The sequence below is a fragment of the Stegostoma tigrinum genome, chromosome 2 (genome assembly GCF_030684315.1).
Source record: "Stegostoma tigrinum isolate sSteTig4 chromosome 2, sSteTig4.hap1, whole genome shotgun sequence".
Classification (NCBI taxonomy): domain Eukaryota; kingdom Metazoa; phylum Chordata; class Chondrichthyes; order Orectolobiformes; family Stegostomatidae; genus Stegostoma; species Stegostoma tigrinum.
This window is the reverse complement of record NC_081355.1, coordinates 141,321,793-141,345,752: the sequence shown is the minus strand read 5'-3', so window position 1 is coordinate 141,345,752 and position 23,960 is coordinate 141,321,793.

Sequence of the window (23,960 nt, the reverse complement as noted above, 5' to 3'; positions counted from 1 at the left end):
AAATGGTATGATGGCTTTTATAGCCACCACCTTCTCTAGGGCAACTAGGACGGGCAATAAATGCTGGACAGCTGGTGACACCCACATCCCACAAGAGAATAAAACAAAAGGTTTCAAGTCCAGGAGCAGGAATGTCTTGCTGCAATTGGACAGAGCTTTGGTAAGACCACGCCTGGGGTATTGTGTGCAGTTTTGGTCTCCTTCTTTGAGGAAGGATATTCTGGCTATGGAGGGGCTAAAACAAAGGTTTACCAGACTGGCTCCTGGCATGGCAGGACTTACATCTGAAAAGGTACTGAACTGGTTAGGACTCTATTCAATGGTGTTTTGATGAATAAGATATTTCATAATTACCTATAAAATTCAAACAGGACTAGTAAGGGCAAATGCAAGAAGGATGTTCCCGATGCCCAGGGATTCCAGAACCCTTGGTCACAATCTAAAGATAGGGGGTGGGCCATTTAGGACTGGAATGAAGAGAAATTTCTTCACTCTGAGAGTGGTGAGCCTGTGGAATACTCTGCCACAGGAAACAGTTGAGGCCGAAACACTGAATGCTTTAAGGAAGGGGTTAGATATTATTCTTTGGGCTAAAGGAATCAAAGGAGATGGGGAGAAGTGGGAACAGGGTACTGAGTTGGAAGATCAGCCATGTTTACATTGAATAGTAAGGCAGGCTCAAAGGACCAATGGCCTACTCGTCTTTCTCTTTTCCAGGCTTCTACATTCTATGTGACCTTGCCTCTTCACTGCAGCTTTAGTTAGAATTACTATTGGGTCTTACTCTTTGGAATTATATTTGAAGCATCTCTGACTCCTTCTCCTCTTTGAGAAACCTTGTCAAAACTCAGGTCTTTGTCAAAGATTTTGGCACCCTTCCTAATCTCTTCCACGCTCACTCAATATTTATTTCTTGTGCCCTGGCTTGCTTTTTACATCAAAGATGCTACAGAAATAAAGTATGTCATAATTTGGATCGCTTTTCCCTTTTGGATTGTGACAAACTAAACTTTACTTTTTTAGTTTTCCATTGCTTATTTATCTTACAACATGCTGTAATTTCTGGGGCCTTTTCTAAAAAAGTAAAATTAAACCTCTTGAACTCCTAAGCATCTTTCCAAAATCAGTTTCCCTCCAATAATAATAATGATTTACAACTAAAAGTGTAAATCTGAAGGCATTACCCTAAAACTGACAACTACTGATGTTAAACTGCTAATATTAATGTAGGGATAGCGGCATTGAAGCAGTTTCATTTCAAATTCCAACCACTGATTCAAGATCGGAATAAAGGAATGAGAGAAGAGAAATAATAAATTGCTCTTAAGATAGTTACAATGTTGTGTCCTGTTACAATATAGAAAAAAATTCACAGACATGGGGGAGGAGTGGCTTGGAGCAATAGTCTAGAGACAAGGGTAGAAAATTAACATGCCTGCAGCAAGACTTCAAATGAAAGTTATTTTCTTCTCCAATGGAGTACGATGTATGTGGATAGATTCTCATATAAGGCAGTTCATGCTATGTTGATTAGTACCTTTACAGTACATCTGGATGACAATGAATATTATTTAGCATCAAAATAGCATGTATGAGCGAAGATGACTGTTTACTCTGCACAACATGATAATTCCTAAACTGCCAGAGCTATGGAAATGTTATGGAAGACAACTAGTTAATGTTGATTAAATTAGTATCTCATAATATGACAACATATATATTTTTGCTGCTTCTTTCTAGGATTCTAGGTTCTCGATCACAGGGACTGACACTCCAGTGAAGTACTGTGGTGCTCTATTGTAATTGCCATGCTTCACATGAGGCATTAAATTAAAGCTCTGTCTGCCCTCTCCCATGGATGTCAAAGATCCCATTACCTGATGTGAGAAAGAGTAGGGGAATCTCTCCTGATTCTTGGCCACATACTTGTTATTATTAACATCAACTCTCTATATGCAAGAAATTTAATGCCGTGATTCCTGACTTAGAGCAGTGGAACACTTAAAGTATATCGATCTGAAAGCAAAATACTGTGGATACTGGAGGTCTGAAATAAAAAAAACTGAAAGGACTGGAGAAACTCAACCAGTCTGTCAGCACCTGAGAATAACAGAGTTAACATTTTGAGTTCAATATCAGAACTGGAAGGAAGGTTGCAAATACTTTGAAGGAGATACTTTTGAAATACTGTCAGCTTAAAACATTAACACTGTTCCTGTCTTCACAGATGCTGCCAGAGCTGCTGAGTTTCTGCAGCACATTGCCAATTACTTACTTAATGTAAGCACACAATGAAGCATTTTGGGCAATCTTGAGGCCATGAAAAGCACTATACAACTGCAAAATCCACCATTTCTCTTTCAGATTGTATCAACTTTGAAATTACTTTCTGATTCCCTGTTTGCTTCTATGTGTGTTTTTTTTTTAGACAAGAACAGGTAGCTGGAACAATTTACCCCTCAGCAATTATAGAGAAAAAGCTTTGTTCACACAGGCTAAAATTTCCCTTCAAATTGTGCCTAACCAAATGGAGAATTTGAGTCTGAAAATTCAGCAGTTAGATAAATATAAAAATATTTTATTGGCTTTAGATCCTTAGAGTTTGGGGTGGAAGATGGGAGGGAAATTACTGAAGTTTGCCAGTCCTAATCACTGTGTAGCAACCTCTGCTGTACAGGGAGCCAATGAAGATAGGCCAGAGTACAGCTGCAAAGCGTAGCCTGTGAAAGAAACTTCAGAGAGAAAAAGATAAAGATTCCCCATTAATGTAACACAGCTGTGGTTAGAGTCTGTGGAACTGTCATCCTGTAAGTGACTCAACACCTTCTGCAGGAGAAATCAAAAAGAAATCTTCCACCCACAGGCAGCAAGGTGCCAAGTGTTCAATGGTTGCAACTGGCAAGTTTCGGGTAATTCTGTTGCAAAATAAGGCATGACATAAGCAAAGGAAATTGCTCCATAAAACTATTGATGTGAATGCAGATGTGACCTGCACCTTTTAACCCGTTCAGGGAATGTGGACGTTGGTTGGTTAGACATTCATTTGTTGCCCATCCTAATTGCCTTGATAGGGTGGTTTGAGTTGTTTTCTAGAACAGCTTCAGCCTTTATTGCCCAACCTTAATTGCCTGGAGAGCAGTTAAAAGTCAACCACATTGCTGTAGGTTTGGAGTCACATGTAGTCCACCACCAGGTAAGGATGGCAGTTTCCTTCCCTGAAGGATATTAGTGAACCAGATGGGTTTTTCCAACAAATGGTAATGGATTCATTAGACTCTTAATTCCAAATGTTTTTACTGAATTCAAATTCTACCACCTGCTATGGCGAGATTTGAACCTGGGTCTCCAGAACATTATTTGGTTCTTCGGATTAACAGTGCAGCAATAATACCACTAGGCCATCACCTCCCCTGTTGAGCCCTTTGAGCATGTTCCACCATTCAATAATTTCATGGCTGGAATATGTTTATTTCAAATTCCACTTTCCCCTCTATCTCCAGTGCTGCTAGGACAGTGTTCCAGCATTTCAACCAAACAACACTGAAGCAATGCAAGATATTTCCAAGTTCAAATGGTGTAAGGTTTGGAGGGGAACTTTCAAATGCAGTCTTTGTGGGTATCTGCTGTCCTTGTTCTTCGATGCAGTAGATGATGTGGTTTCCAAAGGTATTGTCAAAGGAGCCTCAGTGATTTGTCACAATGCCTGGTACTTACAGTAAACACTATTAGCATTGCGTGCTGATAATGATGGGTGGGACTGAATGTTGAAGGTGGCTCAAGGGGTACTTTGTCCTGGATGGCATTAAATTCCTTGAATGTTGTTGAATCTACCTTATCCAGGCAAGATAAAGGAAATCAGTCTCACCCCGATTGAGATTTGGAGATGGTAGTGAGGGAGACAGAAGGTGAGTTCCTCGCTGCAGCATTTCTAGCCTCTGTCCTCCTCCAATAGCCACAGTATTTATATGGTCAGTCCAGTTCAGTTTCTGGTAAATGTAATCCCCAGACTGTTACATTCAGTGATGTTGTAGTGAATCAGTCTGCATGGTAGAAATCGAAGGACTACACCTAGATGCAAAACAGCAGTGAAATCAAAAGTTCTTTTTATTATTCATTTGTGGGATCTGAACATAATTGGCTGGCCAGCATTTATTGCCCATCCCTAGTTGCCTTTGAACTGAGTGACTTGGTTGGCCATTTCACCAGGCGATGAGAGTCAACCACATTGCTGAGGGTCTCGAGTCACACATGGATGACAGATTTCCTTCGCTGGAGGACATTAGGAACCAGATGGGCTTTTAAGGCAGTGTCTCATGGTCATCAGTTCGTTTGTAATTCTGGATTTTTATTATATTCAAATTTCATCAACCTGGGATTCAAATCCAGGTCCCCAGAACATACCCTAAGTTTCTGGATTAACTGTCTGATGATAATACGATTAGGCCATCACCTCCCCCATGCAAATAAAACAAGGAGTATTGTTTTCTTATTTGGATAGTTTAATAACAGTTGATGGGCAAAGTTGTGAAGCATTAGGAATTGCCTAACACTTGCAAAAAAAGCCTTTACAAAATTACTTTAAAATGAAAACAACTCTATGAAAGTAAAATTTGATGATGAAAATGCTACATCTGGTCAACATTATTATGTGAATGCAAAGTTTGCAATATAAGCAATGCAATGGGAGATAAATGAAAGAAAACTGAGAGGCATTTTCTGATGCACATGATGAGAGTCAGTTGGACAACATGCGTAACAATGAAGATATTTTGAAGAAAGTGAGTATACGAGAAAAAAAAATGTACAAATGATCATTATGAAATCGCTACAATTCCTTGGCTTAGTGCTTAGGAGAGAGGAACTAGAACATCTGGTCATGATTGGTAAAATTGGCAGCAGAGCATGAAGGAGACAAAGGAGGAAATATACCACCATCTTAAGAAGGAGAACAGTGCAAGGTTCAAGAACAACTCCAAGATGTTGCTGTGATTGAAAACACTGGAAGTTTGTGAGCTGTGATCACCAACATTGTAAATCTTGTCACCTGAAGAAGGAAAAAACCATTGAATGTCTAGGTGTGTAGTCAGATCCACTCTTATCAGAGATGGTCATTACCTGATACTTGCTACTTATCTGCCCAAGCCTGTCCAGTTGTCGCTGTATGTGGGCACTGACTTCTTCATTAGCTGAGGAGTGATGGATGGAAGCGCACACTGTGCAACTGTCAGTGGCCATTCTCACTTTTGACGTTGTCATGGAGTTAGAGCATTGTGGAAGCATCTACGATGGTTGGACCTAGGACACCACCCTTAGGAACTCCTGCAGAAATGTCCTTGAGTTGCGATAATTGGCAACAACTACATCCATCTTCCTTTTAGTTCAGTATCAAATCGGTGGTGGGTATTACCCTGATTCACACTGACTTCAATTTTACAATGGGTTCTCATTGTCATATTTGTTAAATGCTGTCATGAAGTCTAGGACAATCACTTTTAGCTCACCTCTGGAATTCAGCTCTTTTAAACTGTTTGATTCAAGCTATAATGAGCTTTGAAGTCAGGCATGGAATGCAGACTGTGCATTGGTGAGCAGGTTATTGATGAATAATGCCACTTGATAGGAGTGTCAATGACTCTTTCCAAGACTTTGTGGATGATTAACAGTGGATTTACTGAGTAGTAATTGGCCAGATTTGAAGCACTTTACACAGTGCCCTTGCAGAAGTGCCCACCAATGACGTTGAAGCTTTCAGAGAGAGGTTGGCACCATGGGGGTTGGTGTGTATAATTTCCCTCTCCAACTCCATTTTAGTTTAGTTTCCTACTCTCTCCCTAACCTCCTTTATTTGTTGTTGCATTGCTTTTGGTGGGTGATGCTTGATAATTGTTCATTTAATTTGCAGCATGTGTGAAAGAAACCTCCAGAGGGGTGAAACAGCTCTTCTGAAGACAGGAAAAAGAAAAGGAGTATCATTGACTCCTTCTATCCCTTTTTGGATGATTAAGATCAGGTTGATGGGGCAGTAATCAGCCAGAGTGGAAGCAAACAATTTTTCACCATCTTTGGTGGATTCAGTGTCACTGTACCAGAACAGTTAGATCAGAGTTGCAGTTATTCTTGGAGCTTAGGTCTTAAAGAGTCAGAGAGTCATACAGCATGGAAACAGACCTTTCAGTCCATGCCAAACATATACCCAAACTAAACTGGTCCCACTTGCCTGCTCCTGGCCCATATTCCTCCAAACCTTTCCTTTTCATGCATCCGTCCAAATGTTTTTGAAATGTTGTAATTGTACCGACATCCACGACCTAGATGATAGAATCCCTACAGGGTTGGAACAGGCCCTTCAGCCTAACAATTCCACACTGACCCTCAGTGCACCCTACACAGACCTATTCCCCTACAACCCACCTAATCTACGCATCTCCAAATACTATGGGAAATTTAGCATAGCCAACCCACTCATCCTGCACATCTTTGCACTGTGGGAGGAAACTGGAGCACCTGGACGAAATCCACGCAGACATGGGGAGAACGTTCAAACACCACATTGACATTCTCTCAGGAAATTCATTCCACACATGAACCACGCTGTATGAAAAATTGGCCCCTTACGTCTTTTTTAAATCTCTCTCCTCTCATCCTAAGAATATATTCCCTAGTCTTGAAAGCTCCCATCCTAGGGAAAGGACAAGTACCATTAACTCTGTCTACACCCCTCATATAGCCAGGGTGTTGTTGGGACTCATAGCCTTTGTTACATCCACTGCAGTCGGCAGGATCTTGATATCATGTGGGCTGAGTTAGGCCGCGTAAGGCATGCATTCAGGATGATGAGAACCGGAGATGGATTATCAAGTTAGCAGCTCTGGCTGGAGGTGATTATAAATGCTGATCGGCTGAGCTCCAGGATCATTGAGAATGGAGATACTCGTGAAGCCCCGGACTGACCTATCCCCTCACTACCTCCCCACCTATACTCTCCTCTCCACCTATCTTCTCCTCTATCCATCTTTGGTCCGCCTCTCCCCTCTCCCTATTTATTTCAGAACCCTCTCCCCATCCCCCTTTTCTGATAAAGGGTTTAGGCCCAAAACATTAGCTTTTGTGCTCCTAAGATTGTTATACTTGTGTAGCCTTCTCCTTGGGTTAGTTTAATTGTGCATGACCACTCATGACTGGGTGTGGGAGGGCTACAGAGCTTTGGTCTAATCTGTTCATTGTGGAATCACTCAACTATGACTGTAGCATGCTGCTCCCACTCTTTAGCATGCAAGTAGCTTTGTTCTGTAGTTTCACTAAGTTGGCACCTCATTTATTGGTATGCTTGGTGCTAAGTTTGTTTGTTCTTTTATTGAAACAGGGTTGAGTGCCTGACTTGATGGCAATGGTAGAGTGAGGGATATGCTGGGCCATGAAGTTACATGATGGAACACAACTCTTACTGTTGGACTAGAACAGCCTAGTTCTAACATTCTGACTATGTTCCCTTGTCCTGGATTCTGACAGCAGAAGAAAGTTTTCCTTTCTGTCTAACCCGTCAAATCCTTTAATCATCTTAAACACCTCAATTAGATCAACCCCTTAATCTTTTATAGTCAAGGGGATACACGCCTCAGATGCAACTAATTGGTTCCCCTGCAGTAAAAATGCTTGGTAAAATATTACTTGCACTAGATTTGTGTTTCACACAAAAAAAAATTAGTTCGTTCAGTTGAATTTTTTGGAAAGAGACTAACTTGTTACTTAGGAGCAATTTGAAAGGCATGTATAAACTCTGTGATAGTGTGGATTAAATCCAAACGAGAATTGCTCAATTTGCTAGCTGGTAACAACTCCAAATATAATCTGGTTTTCAGCCAATATAAACCAGTGCAAACAGGCAATCTAAACATAGGTGGAACTTCATGGGCCATAGATCTTCAGGAGACACCATGTGGATACAGCTTGTAATATGATGACGCTCACAACGGGACTCTGGGTGTGCACCTTGTGTCACCAATGCTTCATGAGCACTGCATGATGTGAGTGCCATATTCAAAATGCTTGGGCTAATGCATCTTTACCAAATATTAGCAACAATATTGCATTCTTTAAAAATTTGAATACACAATCGATTTTAGTATAGATAACTCTTAGCTTAAGGCATCTTAATTCATTCCATAATTTCATAAAACTGACGTTGTCTCTGGAAGCTATTGTTAAGAGCTCTTAGACATAGACACCATACAGTGTGGAAGCAGGCCATTCATCCCATCGAGGCCATACCACCCCTCTGAAAAGCACCCTGCACAGACACATCCTATCCCTGTATTTCCCATGGCTAATCCAACTAGTCTGCATCTCACTAGACACTACGGGCAATTTAGCATGGTCAATCCACATAACCTGCACATCTTTGGACTGTGGGAGGAAACAGGAGCATCCTGAGGAAACCCCTGCAGACACTGGGAGAACATACAAACTCCATGCAGACAGTCACCTGAGGCTGGAATTGAACCCAGGTCCCTGATGCTGTGAGACAGCGGCACTAACCACTGAGTCATTGTGCCACATTTTTTTAAGCAGGTTGAAAGATTTGTGAAGGCAGAGTCAATCAGCTTTTAATTTTTATAATTTTAAAAATTAAAATATTGTAATTATATTAAGGGGATTTATGCACCTCCCTTTACACCCTGAGGGCATCTCATCGCAACATTCTGGCCGAGGCTGCACAGATGGGCTGATGTTCTATGCACACTGTGGTGTTAAAGCATTGACTTCCATCAATGCCATGCATGGACCTTGAGAAAAAACATTAGAAGGAGTATTAATTTATAGCTAAAGAAATAATTTCAAAAATGTACTCAACAATGGAAACATTTTCACACAGTGAGGTCCTCTAAACAACAAGGATATGAATAATCAAATGAGATAGCAAGAACTGCAGATGCTGGAGTCAGAGCTAACAAAGTGTGCAGCTGGAGGAACACAGCAGGCCAGGCAGTATCAGAGGAATAGGAAAGCTGACGTTTTGTTTCTGTGAATTTTCTTGACAGATAACTATTTGCCAGAACATCAAATGAACTCAACTAAAAAAAATATGTTGCTGGAAAAGCTCAGCAGATCTGGCAGCGTCCGTGAAGGAAAAAACAGAGTTAACGTTTGGGTCCGGTGACCCTTCCTCTGTACTCCTCAAATGAACTTCTCTGTTTATCTTCAAATAGCACTGTGTGTTCTTTTATACCTACCTGAGAGGGCTTTCACAGATCTCAATTTAGTGCCTTACCTGAAAGAGCACGATCAATAGTGTGGCAATCCCTCAGGACTGTGTAGAAATTTCAGCCTAGTTTCTGCACACAGGCATAGAAATTCCATCTCCTAGTGAGGTAAGAGTTAGTTGGAAAAATGCTGATCTTATTTTGCTGGAGAAACAATTTTCCTGTGCTTTCCTGACCGCATATCATTTTTTCTGTGGTCCTCTCAGCAGTCTTGGGTGTAGAGTACGTGTCCACCTCCTCTAAGGTTGGAATCCTCCTGTTAGTATTACAGGAAAACTGCATTTCATTCCACTCACAAAGGTACATGCCCAGAGTGGGGTTGATCAGCATTAATTACATTGAGAAAGAACGCAACTTAGGAATTTGATGCACATGAAAATTAGTGCAGTGGAGGATGGAGGTGCTGCATTTAATACTTTCTTTTTCCCTCAATGTTCAATATTCCTAATATTCAAGAGTACTAATTATTTTAAATAACGAACCAAAACAAAGTTGCTGGAAAAGTTCAGCAGGTATGGCAGCATCTGACCAGTCCCGAGGAAGGGTCACCAGACCCGAAATGTTAACTCTGTTTTTTTCCTTCACAGATGCTGCTTCCAGACCTGCTGAGCTTTTCCAGCAGCTTTGTTTTTGTTCCTGATTTACAGCAGTTTTTAATTACTTTAAACGATGCTTTAACCTGGAGATGATGTGTTACATTACTTAAACAACTTAATTTAACTGCACGTAATAGTTATGTGAGATCCCAAAACTTGAAACCTAATTAAACAACATAATAAAGAGGGCAGGGCAGGTGCTGTGTAGCAGCTGTAATCTTTGGAGACCTGGTGGGCACAAAGTGTGATCCATGACAATTACATTTGCAATAGGTGTCTGCAGTTCCAAGAACATCTGCACAGATTTGAGCCTGAGGTTTGGACTCTATATTACATCAGGAAAAGGGAAAGTTACCTCTACACTTTATTTGAGAACACTGTCAGCTAGGTGTTTCTGATTTGGTGAGATCAAACCTGAACAAGGATTTTTATATGTCAAGCATGAGCAAGGAAATATCCCACTGACTGCAACCTATTGCATTCTCAACCCCGGAAGATGAATCAGTTCTCTTCCATGTTAAACTTCAAATGGAAGGAGCACAGAAGGTGGCAGGGGCACAGAATGTACCCTTGGTGGGAGTCTTCAATGTCCATCACCAAGAGTGACTTGCTAGCACCACTGGAGTTGGAGGTGGTTGAGACTGAAAGGACATAACAACTGGAGCGGTTATGCAGCAGGTACTGAGGGAACCAAAAAGAGTGAAAACACACTTGATCTTGTCTTATCAAAACTCGCTGAAGCTGATGCACCTGTTTATGATAGTATCAGTAGGACTGATCACTGCCCTGTCTTTGGGGAGACAAAATCCTGCCTTTACATTGAGGATATCCTGCAGCGTTTTGGAACACCACGACTGTGCTAAATGCGACAGACTTTGGATAGATCTTGTAACTCAAAATGGGCGCCCATAAGGCACTGTGGGCCATCAGCAGCAGAATTGTGCTCAAACAAAAACTACAACCTTGTGGCCCAGTATATCGCCTACTCCATCTTTACCACCCAGCCAGAGGATCAATCATGACTCTGTGAAGAGTGTGAGAGGGCATGCCAGGATCCACAGCAGGCAAACCTAACCTAGGTCAGTAAAGCAACCTGCGTGCCAAACAGTGTACGCCCAAGTGAGAGACAGAATTAAGTGATTAAGTGACTTTACAACCAGTTAATTGGATCTAAGCTCTGGAGTCCTGCCACGTTCAGTGACAACACGTGGCGAACAATTAAATGACTCACTGCAGGAAAAGGCACCACAAAAGTCCCCATGCTCAATGATAGAGAGGGGGGCCCAGTGCAAAGGTCAAGGCTGGAGCATTTGCAACATTCTTCAGCCAGAAGTGCCATGTGATTGATCCATCTTGGCCTCTTCCAGTGGTCCACAGCTTCTCACATGACAGTTTTCAGTCAATTCGATTCATTCCATGTGATATCAAAAAAAACAGTTGGGGACACTGGATGCTGCAAAAGCTATAACATTGCAGCAATAGCACCAAAATGTTTGCCCCAGCACTTGTCATATCACTTGCCAAGCTCTTCCACTCAAATCTGTGCAGATGTTCCTGGAACTGCACACTGGCATCTACCCAACAGTGTGGAAAACTGCCTTGGTATTCCCTATACACAAAAAATAGGACAAATTCAACCTGGCCAATAACCACCCCATCAGTCTACTCTCAATCACTAGTATAGCATCAAGCAGCAATTACTCAGCAATGAAAGTAAAGTTTGTAAAAAAGAGGTAAAAATCTGAAACTTTTATCTTGAACCCATTAGGGCTAAGACACAAGAAATAAACTTGAAGGACGGGCTACAACTTTATACACCATGAGAAGGGGATTGGTGATTAGTGGGCCATCATTAGCATGGAAATGTCTATGAAGAATGAGCTGTCAATCTTGGTTTGCCGCACTGTTCCTTCAGCCAAGGTCCCTTTGAGCTCCTGTGCCCAGTGATTGGTGGGCAGACTTTCATTTTTGGAAGTTTCTGCCACACAGGTTGTTAGAGATCAGTCATCTCAGCTCAAGGACACCTCTGCAGGAGTTCCTCAGGGTAGTGTCCTTGGCCCAAACATCTTCAGCTGCTTCATCAATGGCCTTCCCTCCACCATAAGGTCAGAAGAGGGCATGATCGCCAATGATTGCACAATGTTCACCACCATTTGCAAATCCTGAAATACTGAAGCAGTCCAGGTCCAAATGCTGCAAGAACTGACAAATCCAGGCTTGGGCTGACAAGTGATAAGTAACATTTGCACAAAGTAATGAAAATTTCCAGCAAGAGAGAAGCCAACCAAAGTTTTTTGACATTCAATGGGTTTTACCTTTGCTGGATCCCCACTATGAACATCTTTGGGATTACCATTGACCAGAAACTGGACTAGATTATATTAGTACAGTGGCTGGAGCAGCAGGTTAAAGCTTGGAATAAACTCACCAAGCAACCACTCCCTCCACTACCTACGCTCAGTAGCAGCAATGTGTACTATATACATGATGCCTTACAGAAATTCACCAAAGATCCTCAGACAGCACATTCCGAACCCATGACCACTCCATCTAGAAGGACAAGGGCAGCAGATATACGGGAATACAACCTTCAAGATCCCCTCCAAGTCACTCACCATCCTGACTTGGAAATATATCACCAATCCTTCAGTGTTGCTGGGTCAAAATCCGAGAATTCCTTCCCAAATGGCTCAACTCACAGCAGGTGAACTGCAGCGGTTCAAGAAGGAAGCTCACCACCTTCTCAAGGGCAACTAGGGATGGGCAATAAATGCTGCCCAGCCAGCGATACCCATATTCCACAAATGAATTTTTAAAAATCCTCCTGATTCTCCAAATCCTGTCTGCACCTACAAGGCACAAGCCAGGAATTTGAAGGGGTATTCCCCGCTTGCCCAAATGAGCGCGGCTCCAAAAGCATTCAAAAATTTTAACACCAAGCATGCAAAGCCGCCCATTTGACACCTCCAATATTTGCTTCCTCCATTATGGCACAGTTGCATAGCAACAACTTATCATGGCCCCTTAGGCAGCAGCTTCCAAACCTGCAACATCTACTATTGAGAAGGGACAGGACACTGACTGCATAGGAACATCACCACTGCAAGTTTCCTTCTAAGCATCATCCTGACTTGGAAGCATATTGCCATTCCTTCACTGTTGGAAGGTCAAAATCCTGGAACTGCCTCCCTGACAGCTCTGTAGATACACCAAACCCACAGCGACTGGCAGCTCACTGCTGCCTTCTCAAGGGTAATTAGGAATGGGCAGTAAGTGTTAGGCCAGCTTGTGACATGCACCTGCCCCAAACAAAACTGAGCTATGCTCAGGGATAGGAGACTATGACAAAAAGTGAGCCAGGTATGGGGACCCAAAAAGTTGCAATGGCAGAGATTCAGCCCCAGGAGTGGTTCTATTTTGAGGTTTGAGCTTTTTTGCAGCTGGTGTCGACAAGAGCGAGGACTGAAGGAGGGATGAGCAAACTGACCACAGCACCATGTTGCAGAGGAGCTGTTCAAATTGGGGCAGTGTAAAGAATAGTTTGGGAGTAGACATTGCTCTCTGCAGCTGGAAGCATGAGTCTGTAATGCGTGTTAGGACCTTTATAACTGGGTCCAAGACATCTCCTCAGGCCCATGGACGCAGTTGAATATCCTTTATTGTCACGTGCATTCAATATAAAATACAGTGAAAAATGTGTACTGTCTCTGTGCATAAGTGTCATTAACATTAACTTATAACTTAGAACAAAGTAGTAAAAAGAAGATAACTTAAAATTGGACAGGGAGACAAGAGATCTCTGGATTATGACCTGAACCATGGACAAATTTGCATCGGCTAAATAAGATCAGAAAATGGAACACATGGTCCATTGATTGGAGCAGCAGAAATGAGTTTTGATTTATGGCATTAGCCACAGCAATGGAGAAAGATGGAAATGCACCAGTGCAACAGGCTTTACTCAAGCCACTTTGTTACCAGTGTGCTGGCAAATCATGTAACTAGGGCTTTAATGTAAATAGGACGGGGTGATTTTGCCAAAGGGCAGTATATAGTGCATACAAATAACAGTAGCAGATTTTGACAAGAAGGGATCAAGCAATGTATTAGAGAAACAAGAAATATAGTGAAAATGGGAAAAATGAATTTGAACTAAAACTGGTGGAGGACAGTGAAGGGTAATTTAGAAATCCAAAGATAAACATATGGGCAATGAAACATTATATCGATGTGCGTAAAGCTGAAACAGACAGAAGCGATAAAGAGTTTAATGCTAATAGTGCATCAGAAAATACTGTCCATACAGAGAACAAAAGTGACAAAATAAAACTAAAGTTATTTTATTTGAATAAGTGGAACTTCAGTAATAAATGAAGTAGTGGCACAAATAAAGATAAATGGGTTAGATCTAATTGCCATTACAGAGACATGGTTAGAAGAGGACTAATGTTTGGAAATAAATGTTCCAGAGCACACAAAATTTGAAAATAATTAGCCAAGTGGAATAGGAGGAGGGATAGCCTGTATAATAAGATGCCCGGCTGATGAAGGCAAGCTGCTGACCTTGTCCGCCTGCATTGCCACTTTCAGTGACCTGTGTACCCGTACACTCAGATCCCTCTCTCTATCAGTAACCTTAAGGGTTCTGTCAATTACTGTATATTTTCCATCTGGATTAGACCTTTCAAAATGCATTACCTCACATTTTTTGGGATTAAACTCCATCTGCCATCTCTCTGCCCAAGTCATCAACCAATCTATATCCAGCTGTATCCTTTGACAGTCCTCATTGCTATCTGCAATTCCACCAAGCTTTGTGTCATTGGCAAACTTACTAGTCAAACCAGTTACATCTTCCACCAAGATAACAAAGTGTGAAGCGGGATGAACACAGCAGGCCAAACAGCATCTCAGGAGCACAAAAGCTGACGTTTTGGGCCTAGACCCTTCATCAGAGCTCTCTGATTACCCATTATCTCTGATTACATTTTCCTCCAAATCATTCATATATATTACAAATAAAAAAGGTCCAACACTGATCCCTGAGGAACACCACTAGTCACAGCCCTCCATTCAGCCATGATCATAATGATTGGTGGTGCTGGCTTAAAGGCCGAATAGCCTACTCATGCACCTATTGTCTATTGTCATTCAGAAACTCACCCTTTCACTGCTACCCTCTGTCTTCTATGACCATGCCAATTTTTTATTCATCTTGTAAGCTCACCTCTGACCTCATATGACTTTACCTTCTGCATCAACCTGCCATGAGAGACCTTGTCAAAGGCCTTACTGAAATCCATGTAGACAACATCAACAGCCCTACACTCATCGATCATCTTTGTCACATAGAAGACAGAACAATACAGCACAGTACAGGCCCTTTGGCCCACGATGTTGTGCCAAACTTTTATCCTAAGCCTAAGGTCTATTTAACCCCAAACCCTACCTTATACTATCATCCATATGCCTATCTAATAGCTGCTTAAATGCCCCTAATGAGGCCGCCTCTACTACCCTCTCTGGCAATGCATTCCGTGCCCCTACCACTCTCTGAGTAAAGAACCTACCTCTGATGTCTCCCCGGTATCTACCTCATTTCACTTTAAAACTATGTCCCCTCATGAAAGCTGTCTCCACGCTAGGAAAAAGTCTCTGGCTGTCTACTCTATCTATACCTCTGATCATTTTGTACACCTCTATCAAGTCACCTCTCATCCTTCGTCGTTCTAAAATGAAAAGCCCTAGCTGTCTCAACGATTCCTCGTAAGACCTTCCCTCCATTCCAGGCAACATCATGGTAAATCTCTTTTGCACTTCCTCCAACGCTTCCACATCTTTCCTGTAATGGGGCTACCAGAACTGGACACAATGCACCAGATGTGGCCGAACCAGGCTTTTGTATAACTGGAGCATAACTTCACAGCCCTAGAACTCAATTCCTATATTAATGAAGCTAACACACCATACGCCTTCTTAACAACTCTCTCCACCTAGTGGCAGCTTTCAGGGAACTGTGGACATGAACCCCAAGATTCCTTTGCTCCTCCACACAGCCAAGAATCTTTCTGTTAACCCTGTATTTTGCTTTCAAATTTGTCCTTCCAAAATGAGGGATAAGGATCCCATCAGTGAAGATGGTTTTAACACAGAAGGGCAATGTTTTGGTGTAGGCTTGGAGGAAAAGACCTGTTCCTGTGCTATGATAATAAAATGTGAGGCTGGATGAACACAGCAGGCCAAGCAGCATCTCGGGAGCACAAAAGCTGACGTTTCGGGCCTAGACCCTTCATCTAGGCCCGAAACGTCAGCTTTTGTGCTCCCGAGATGCTGCTTGGCCTGCTGTGTTCATCCAGCCTCACATTTTATTATCTTGGAATTCTCCAGCATCTGCAGTTCCCATTATCTCTGTTCCTGTGCTATATTGTTCCTTGTTCTTTGTTCTAAATAAGAGGAGACAACAACAGAAATTTCTGGAAAAGCTCAAAGCTCAGCAGGTCTGGAAGCATCTGTGGACAGAAATCAGAGTTAACATTTTGGGTCGGGTAACTTAAAGCATCCGTAATTCTTTCAGTTTTCGTTCGGTAAATATGAAGGGAATCTAGCTCAGAAGATTGGGGAATACGTTAAGTATGGATGGAGATTAGGATTAGCAATGGGCAGGAAATGCTAGTAGAAGTATTTTAAATGCCCACTAACAGTTGTGAAATCGCAAAACATTTGATCTTAGAACAAAGACAATGAAATTGTTATGAGGACTTGGGACAAATTAGCAGAGGTCATCTGGAATACATGTTTTTGGAATGCTTTCACAACTATTTCCTGGATCGGTATATAATGGAACCGATCAGAAATAAAGCTGCTTTAGATCTAGTATTATACAATGAGACAGGGTTAATTACCAATGTCATTGTAAAGGATCAGCTGGAAAAAGTAATCATGGAGTTCACATTAAGTTTGAAAGTGACATACTCTAACCACAGACAAGAATCTTAAGGTTAAACATATTAAAATAAGTATGAAAGGCGAGTTGGTCATGGTTGATTAGGTCAATAAACTAAAAAAGTATGGTGAAAAATAAACAGTGAAAAAATTTACAGAAATAATTCAACATGAATTGACAAACCAAAATTCAGTGAGAAAGAGCAATCCACAGCTTACTAAAGAAATTAAACATAATATTAGATGTAAAAAAAAGGCTTGTAATTTCATGAAATCTAAGATTGAGTATATTATGTAGAACTTGTATGGGACCATTAAACAGAGCAAGATGTATAACAGTGAATAAATTAACCACAAACATAAAGATAGATTGTAAGACCTTTTCCAAATGCATAAAAAGGAAGCAAGTAGCTGAAGCAAATGTAAGTCCTTAAGAAACATAGACAAAAAATAATTATAGGAAACGAGGAAATAGCAGAGACACTGAACGAATGTTTTGTTTCTGTTAATGAAAGAATTGCACATTAGAGATAGAGGATGATGTGAAGCAAAGAACAGTTGTGAAATAAGGGTACTTAATGTCAGCAGAGGAAAAGTAGTGAAAAAAACTTAAGGGAATAAAATCTGACAAATCCATGCGACCTCAGGACTTAAGAGAGACAGATGCAGGGATTGGGGATATCCTGGGTATGATTTCCCAAAATTCTGTATATTCGGGAATAGTTCCATCAGGTTAGATATTCCCAAATGCAGAAGTTTCCAAGTGAAAAAAAGGAGGGAAAGAGATAAAAAAAATGGAACTACAGATCTATTAGAACCAAAACACTGAAGATGTTTGAGATCTAAAATAAAAACAGAAAGTCCTGGAGAAACACAGTAAATCTGACAGCATCTGTATGATTGAGTGATAATGGGAACTGCAGATGCTGGAGAATCCAAGATAATAAAATGTGAGGCTGGATGAACACAGCAGGCCCAGCAGCATCTCAGGAGCACAAAAGCTCTGATGAGCACAAAAGCCCTCTGATGAAGGATCTAGGCCCGAAACGTCAGTTTTTGTGCTCCTGAGATGCTGCTGGGCCTGCTGTGTTCATCCAGCCTCACATTTTAGCATCTGTATGATATTTAGAGACCAACATGATTCTTCAGAGAAGTGTGACGTTGACCTAACTTCAACCATTGAGATGATGATAGAACCCACTATTAAGGAACAATTATTACCTCACTTAGAAAAATACAGAATGATTATAAGTCAACATTGTTTTACAAAAGGAAAACCAGGTTGGATAAAGGTATTAGAATGCTTTGAAAATGTAAGTAGTAGGTAGATAAAGAAGAACCAGTAGAGGTAGTATTTTAGCAGGTAGTCAGTAAGAAGACACACAAAAACTCCTTAGGCAGAATAGGGGATCATGAATTTGGGAGTGATATATTTGCATGGACAGGAAACAATGAGTATGGATAAATTACAAGTCAGCAGACAATGACTAGTGGATGCTTCACTGTTTTGTGGAGGGACCTCAGCCATTTACAATGTAGCGAGTTTTGAGAAGATTTGTAGCTCAGGTTGAGGTTCTGGATGTGAGTTTGCTCGCTGAGCTGGAAGGTTAGTTTTCAGACGTTTCATCACCCTTCTAGGTAACATCATCAGTGAGCCTCCGACAAAGCGCTGGTGTTATGTCCCGCTTTCTACTTAAACCTAACCAGATAAATAGAAAGCGGGACATAACACCAGCGCTTCGTCGGAGGCTCACTGATGATGTTCCCTAGAATGGTGACGAAACGTCTGAAAACTAACCTTCCAGCTCAGCGAGCAAACTCACATCCATTTACAATGTAGATTAATGATTTAGATGTGGAGACGAACTGTAATATATTTAGGTTTGCTGCAGGTAGAATGCTCAGTGGGAATCTTAGTTGTTAGAAGGACATAAAGAGTCAGCAAAGATATGTAGACAGCTAAGAGAGTGAGCCACCAGCTTACAGATGGAGTGTAATGTGAGGAAGTGTGAGGCTATTCACTGGTTGCATGAGGAGAAAAGCAGAATATTTTTTAAAAGATCTGAAATTTGTGGATGTTGATGGTCAGACCTAGTAGACTTGTACAAGGAATATAAAGTTAGCATGGAGGAAAAGCAAGCAAATAGCAAATATGTGGCATGTTGGCATTACTGCAAGAAAATTGCATGACTGAAATGAAGCAATTTGGAACTCTTCCTCAAAAGGCTCAAAAGTGGAACACATTTCTCAGGATAAGGGAGTGATCATTTTGGACTCAGTTGAGGTGAAATGACTGTATTCAAAAGATTGTGAATCTTTAGAATTCTCTATCCCATAGGATTGTGGACTCTGCATTGTTGAATTTAAAGTTGAGATGGATTTATAATTTCACAGGAAATCAAGGGTTTTGCAAAATGGATGCGCAAGTGGATTGAAGCAGAAGACATGATCATTTTCAATGGTGGAGCATGCTTAATGACCATATGGTCCACTCATGGTCCTATTCTTGCATCCTCATGTATCTTGCACTTGTGTTCAAATCTCTCCAGGTGAAACATGGAAGATGGCAAATGACATTGTGATCCCAACCCAATGTCACTTATAGAGTCATAGAGTCACACAGCGTGGAAACAGACCCTTCAGTCTAACCAGTCCATGATGAACTTAATCACAAACTAAACCAGTCCTACCTGCATGCTCCTGGCCCATATCCCTCCAATACGTTCCTATACATGTACTTATCGAAATGTCTTTTAAATGTTGTAATTATACCCACATCCACCACTTCCCCAGGATGCGAACCACCCTCTATGTAAAATATTTGCCCCTCTTTTTTAAATCTTTCTCCTCTCACCATAAAAATGCACCCCCTAATCTTGAAATCTGCCAGCCTGGTGAAAAGACAAATGCCATTAACTCTATCTATACCCCTCATTATTCTAACAAGTTGCTTCTCAATCTCCTATGCACCAGTGAAAATTGTCCTGACCCAACCAGTCTTTCTTTACAACTCAAATCTTCCATTCCTGGCAACATCCGGGTAAATCTCTTCTGAAACTCTCTTCAACTTAATAATATTCTTCCTACCACTGGGCGACAAAGTGGATACAGTATTTCCGAAGAACCCTCACCAATGTCCTGTAGCACCTCAATATGACTTCCCAACACCCATACTCAAAGAGCTGAGCATTGAAGGCAAGCATGCCAAACGCCTTTTTAACCACCCCGTCTATATATGATAGAAACTTCAAAGAATTATGTACCTGCAAACCTAGGTCTCCCTGTTCTACAATAAACTCTCTCATGGGCCTAAATCTATCTTCTCTTGCCTGGAAATATTAACCAGTAAAATCTTTCCTATCAAAATGGAAAAGTTACTTCATGGGTTGGGTTTGAACAGGGTCGACCTGTTTGACATTCCAGGCTGATGGGACGTCCTGTCCAGGCAGTTTGGTGCCAGACTTGTGATGTTGGGAATATCTGTCTGTGGAGTGTTTGGTGCCCTGCCTTTTTGCAAGGAAAGTTCTGAACATGTTGCCAAATCAAAACAGGCTTCTGTGCCTTGTGTTGGAACTGAGTTCCAAATGTATTTTGTGGGAACTTGGGTCCAATTCGACCATGGCAGCTAGTGGAATTTAATCTAAGTTAATTAGTGTCAAATTTGGGATTGAAAGCTAGTCATAGTAATGGCAATCATGAAACTATCAGTTAGTTTTGCAAACCTTGATCTAGTTCCCTAATAACATTTAGGAAGGAAATCTACTGTGGACCCTAATCTGGCCTAGGTTTAGCTTCTGAACCATTACACTGTGATTGGCACTTAACTGCCCTCTGAAATAGACAAGAAAGCCAAGCACTCTTACCAGAAAACTACAAAAGCCAATTAGTACTAAATGGATTGCAGTAGTTCAGGTAAATGGCTCGGCATCACTTTTGCAAGGCAAGTAGATTGGGAACAATTACTAGCCTTTTCAGTAAAACTCCGAGGATGCTGAAAATCTGAAATGAATAATTTAGCAGCATGAGAAACAGAACTCAAGCCTGGTTTGACTCTTCTTCAGAACTGAACATAGCTTCGTCGGGTTGCATGAAAGGATGAAAAAATGGTTCATATAACTGTGGATAATTAACATCTGCTTGATTTGTCATAAGTCACACCACTGTTTCCTTGGAATGATTCTTTGACTTAAATATTTATGCTCAAGAGAAAATAATCGTCTCAGTCTTCCGGAACCATTTTTTTTCAGGTATCATAACATTGTGGGTCTTCCACAGTGAGGCAGTGGTGCTGAAGAAAAGTTTCCAATGCCATTCTCGGGAAAGAATGTGTTGGTGAGTGAAAATGTCTCCTGAATTGCGAAATGCATATATTGTAGTGATTGGAACGAAGCCAGCCAGGTGGGCCTCATAGAATATATGTTCCTTGATTGGGGCTGTTAGTCTGGTCCAATCCAAGAGTCCTGGCTGACATATAAACAGGAATGTTTACAGGTTCTGCTCACCCTAGGAGACAGCTCTGAGCTGGCTGTATCAGTATCATGTATTATGCACATGTATATAAAGGTGCCTTGGTGATGGAATACCAGCCTAAATGGAATTATTTCATGTATAATACAGGATGTCTGGCTGCATCTATTCTTGCTCCTCCAAAGAATCTCCCATTCTTTTGGTGTTTGTAAGTGACATTGCAGTGTCAAGGAAAACTTTTTGGTGTAATAAGTGATTGGAAGTTCAAAGTTAATAAGATAGTAGTGACAAAAGCATTACTGTGTCAATTCCACATTGGATAATTGAAGGGGATAGCATGCAATTGTTTGAGAGAATTAATGTAGATAAGCTGGCACAGACTCAATGGACCAATGTTACTGTATGACTCTCTGACTTGATGACTCTAGGACACTAACAAACATGTGAGACAAATGTATAGAAGGTTATGCTGGTAGGATTAGGTGGAGGGATGGGAAAAAGTGCATGAATGAATTATTGTATGCAGCATGAATATCAGCATGGACATGTTGAGCCAAATGGGCGGTTTCTCTGCTGTAAACTCTGTGGAAATTCAGTTAAATCAAAACAAAAAATAGGTAACATTTTTTGTTAAGCAAAAATTAAAAGATAGTCTGTTTTAAAAAGTTAGCTACCACGACCCAGGCTATTCATGTATTGTAGAGTACACATTAGGAAGCTTTTTTTTTGGTCAGAGCCATTATAAAAATCATTGCGTGAATAATATAGCTACGATTATGGCCACTACTTTTAATAAACTACCAGTTCCTAACACATGAGTTGGTGGCTTTCTGCTTCTGTGCATGCCAGCTTACAACTTTCAGTTCATTAAGGTAAATCAATGGAAAATCACAGGTGATTGAGTGCATAAAACAGGGAGGTCCTGACCATGATCTCTGTGTAAAATTTACTTGGAAGAATTAACCCTGTGTTAGGCATGTACTGTATATGTACTGGTGAGGGCAGTGCCTTCCAGGTGAGTCAAAGCCTCCTGTGCCCCCTTGGGTGGATATAAACCATCACACGGTAGTATTTTGAAGCTAAGCTCTCTGTAGGGGCCTAACCAATATTTATTCCTCAATCAACATCAGTAACAACAAGAGATCGGGGCAATATCACATGGCTGGACGGGGGATTTTTTTGTGTCAAAATTGAATGTGTATTTCCTTTATTACAGCACTGATGTCAATTCAAGAGTGTTTCATGGACCATAAGGTGATTTGAGGTGTCTCCCATGGTTATGAAAAAAGCCATGTAAATCCAAGTCCTTTTTCTTTTCTTTTAAAAGTATCATCCTGACCCTGCAAGAAATATTTTAAAGCTTCACCATGATCATATATTTGTTCTCAAAATAGCACATCACAATGTATTGATCATGGCATCTGTTGTCTTCACAAATAACGTGTCCTTAATATATTTAAGACTACTTCATAGAGAAACATCACAGATTCAAATTGCTTTGAATAAGTGGGCAGACAGCGGCTCGATGGTTAGCACTGCTGCCTAACAGGGTTCGATTCCCCTCAGGCCTGTGTAGAGTTTACATATTCTCCTTGTGTCTGTGTGGGTTTCCTCTAGGTGCAACGATTTCCTCCCATGGCCTAAAGATGTGCAGGCTAAGTGGACTGGCCGTGGGAAATTCAGGGTTACAGGGAGTTATCTGGCTGGGCTGCACTTCAGAGAGTTGGTGTGGATTTGATGGGCTGAAAGACCTGCTTCCACACTGTAGGGATTCTATAATTCTAAAAGTGAAAGAAAAACTTAGCAGAACGCAATGACTCAGCTCCAGCAATTTTGTCAAAAATGGAAAGCATGTAATTTTCCTGACTGAGGTCTCTTGTGACACCATGGTAGGGGCACTACCTCTAGGCCAGAAGGTACGAGTTCAAGTCCCACAGGCCAAGGTATATGTTGTAACGTATCTGAACAGGTTAATTAAAAATATCTGTAATTTCCCGAACTTATTTTGCACGATAATATGAAGAATGAGTAAGGTAAGCATTGAATGTCTAAAATACACTTGGCTCATCAAACATATGCCTACACCGACTCAATCATGATTTTACATTTCATCCCTCAAAGGAAAGTTTACTCCTTATCATCCAAAGACAAGGCAAGCATTCCACCAAAATACCCTCCTCACTGTAAAACATTATTGTCCTTGGCTAGATGCTGTTCCTTCCATGGTATTTACAGGTTTCTAACAGTTCAAGCACTATCATGTTCACATACCATGCTGTCTGCTTTTATCATTATAACTTCCAATGCTCTCCATTATACTGACTTTATTTAAAGCTGTTAATCAACATAATTAAATGCTGCACCAGAGCGCTAATTTTCTGACGTTGCTAATGAGGAGCCTCAATCACCAGTAGTCCTTTCTGAAAAATGCAGATGTGCATTGCTCATAATTTCCTGACCTTCAACTGGAATGGTTGGGGAATTGGCAGAAAGGGAGATCAAAAAGATCAGAGAGAGCAGAAATGATGCTTTTGGTCAGAGTAAGTGAGCAGCAGGGTTTGGAATGAGCATGAGTTTATGGAGAGAGAGAGAGAGAGAGAGAGAGAGAGAGAGAGAAATGGGAGGTGACCTGGAGAACATTAGAAGATTGAAGTCCATAGGCAACCAGGGCATGGTAAGGTGGGCTGAATATTGT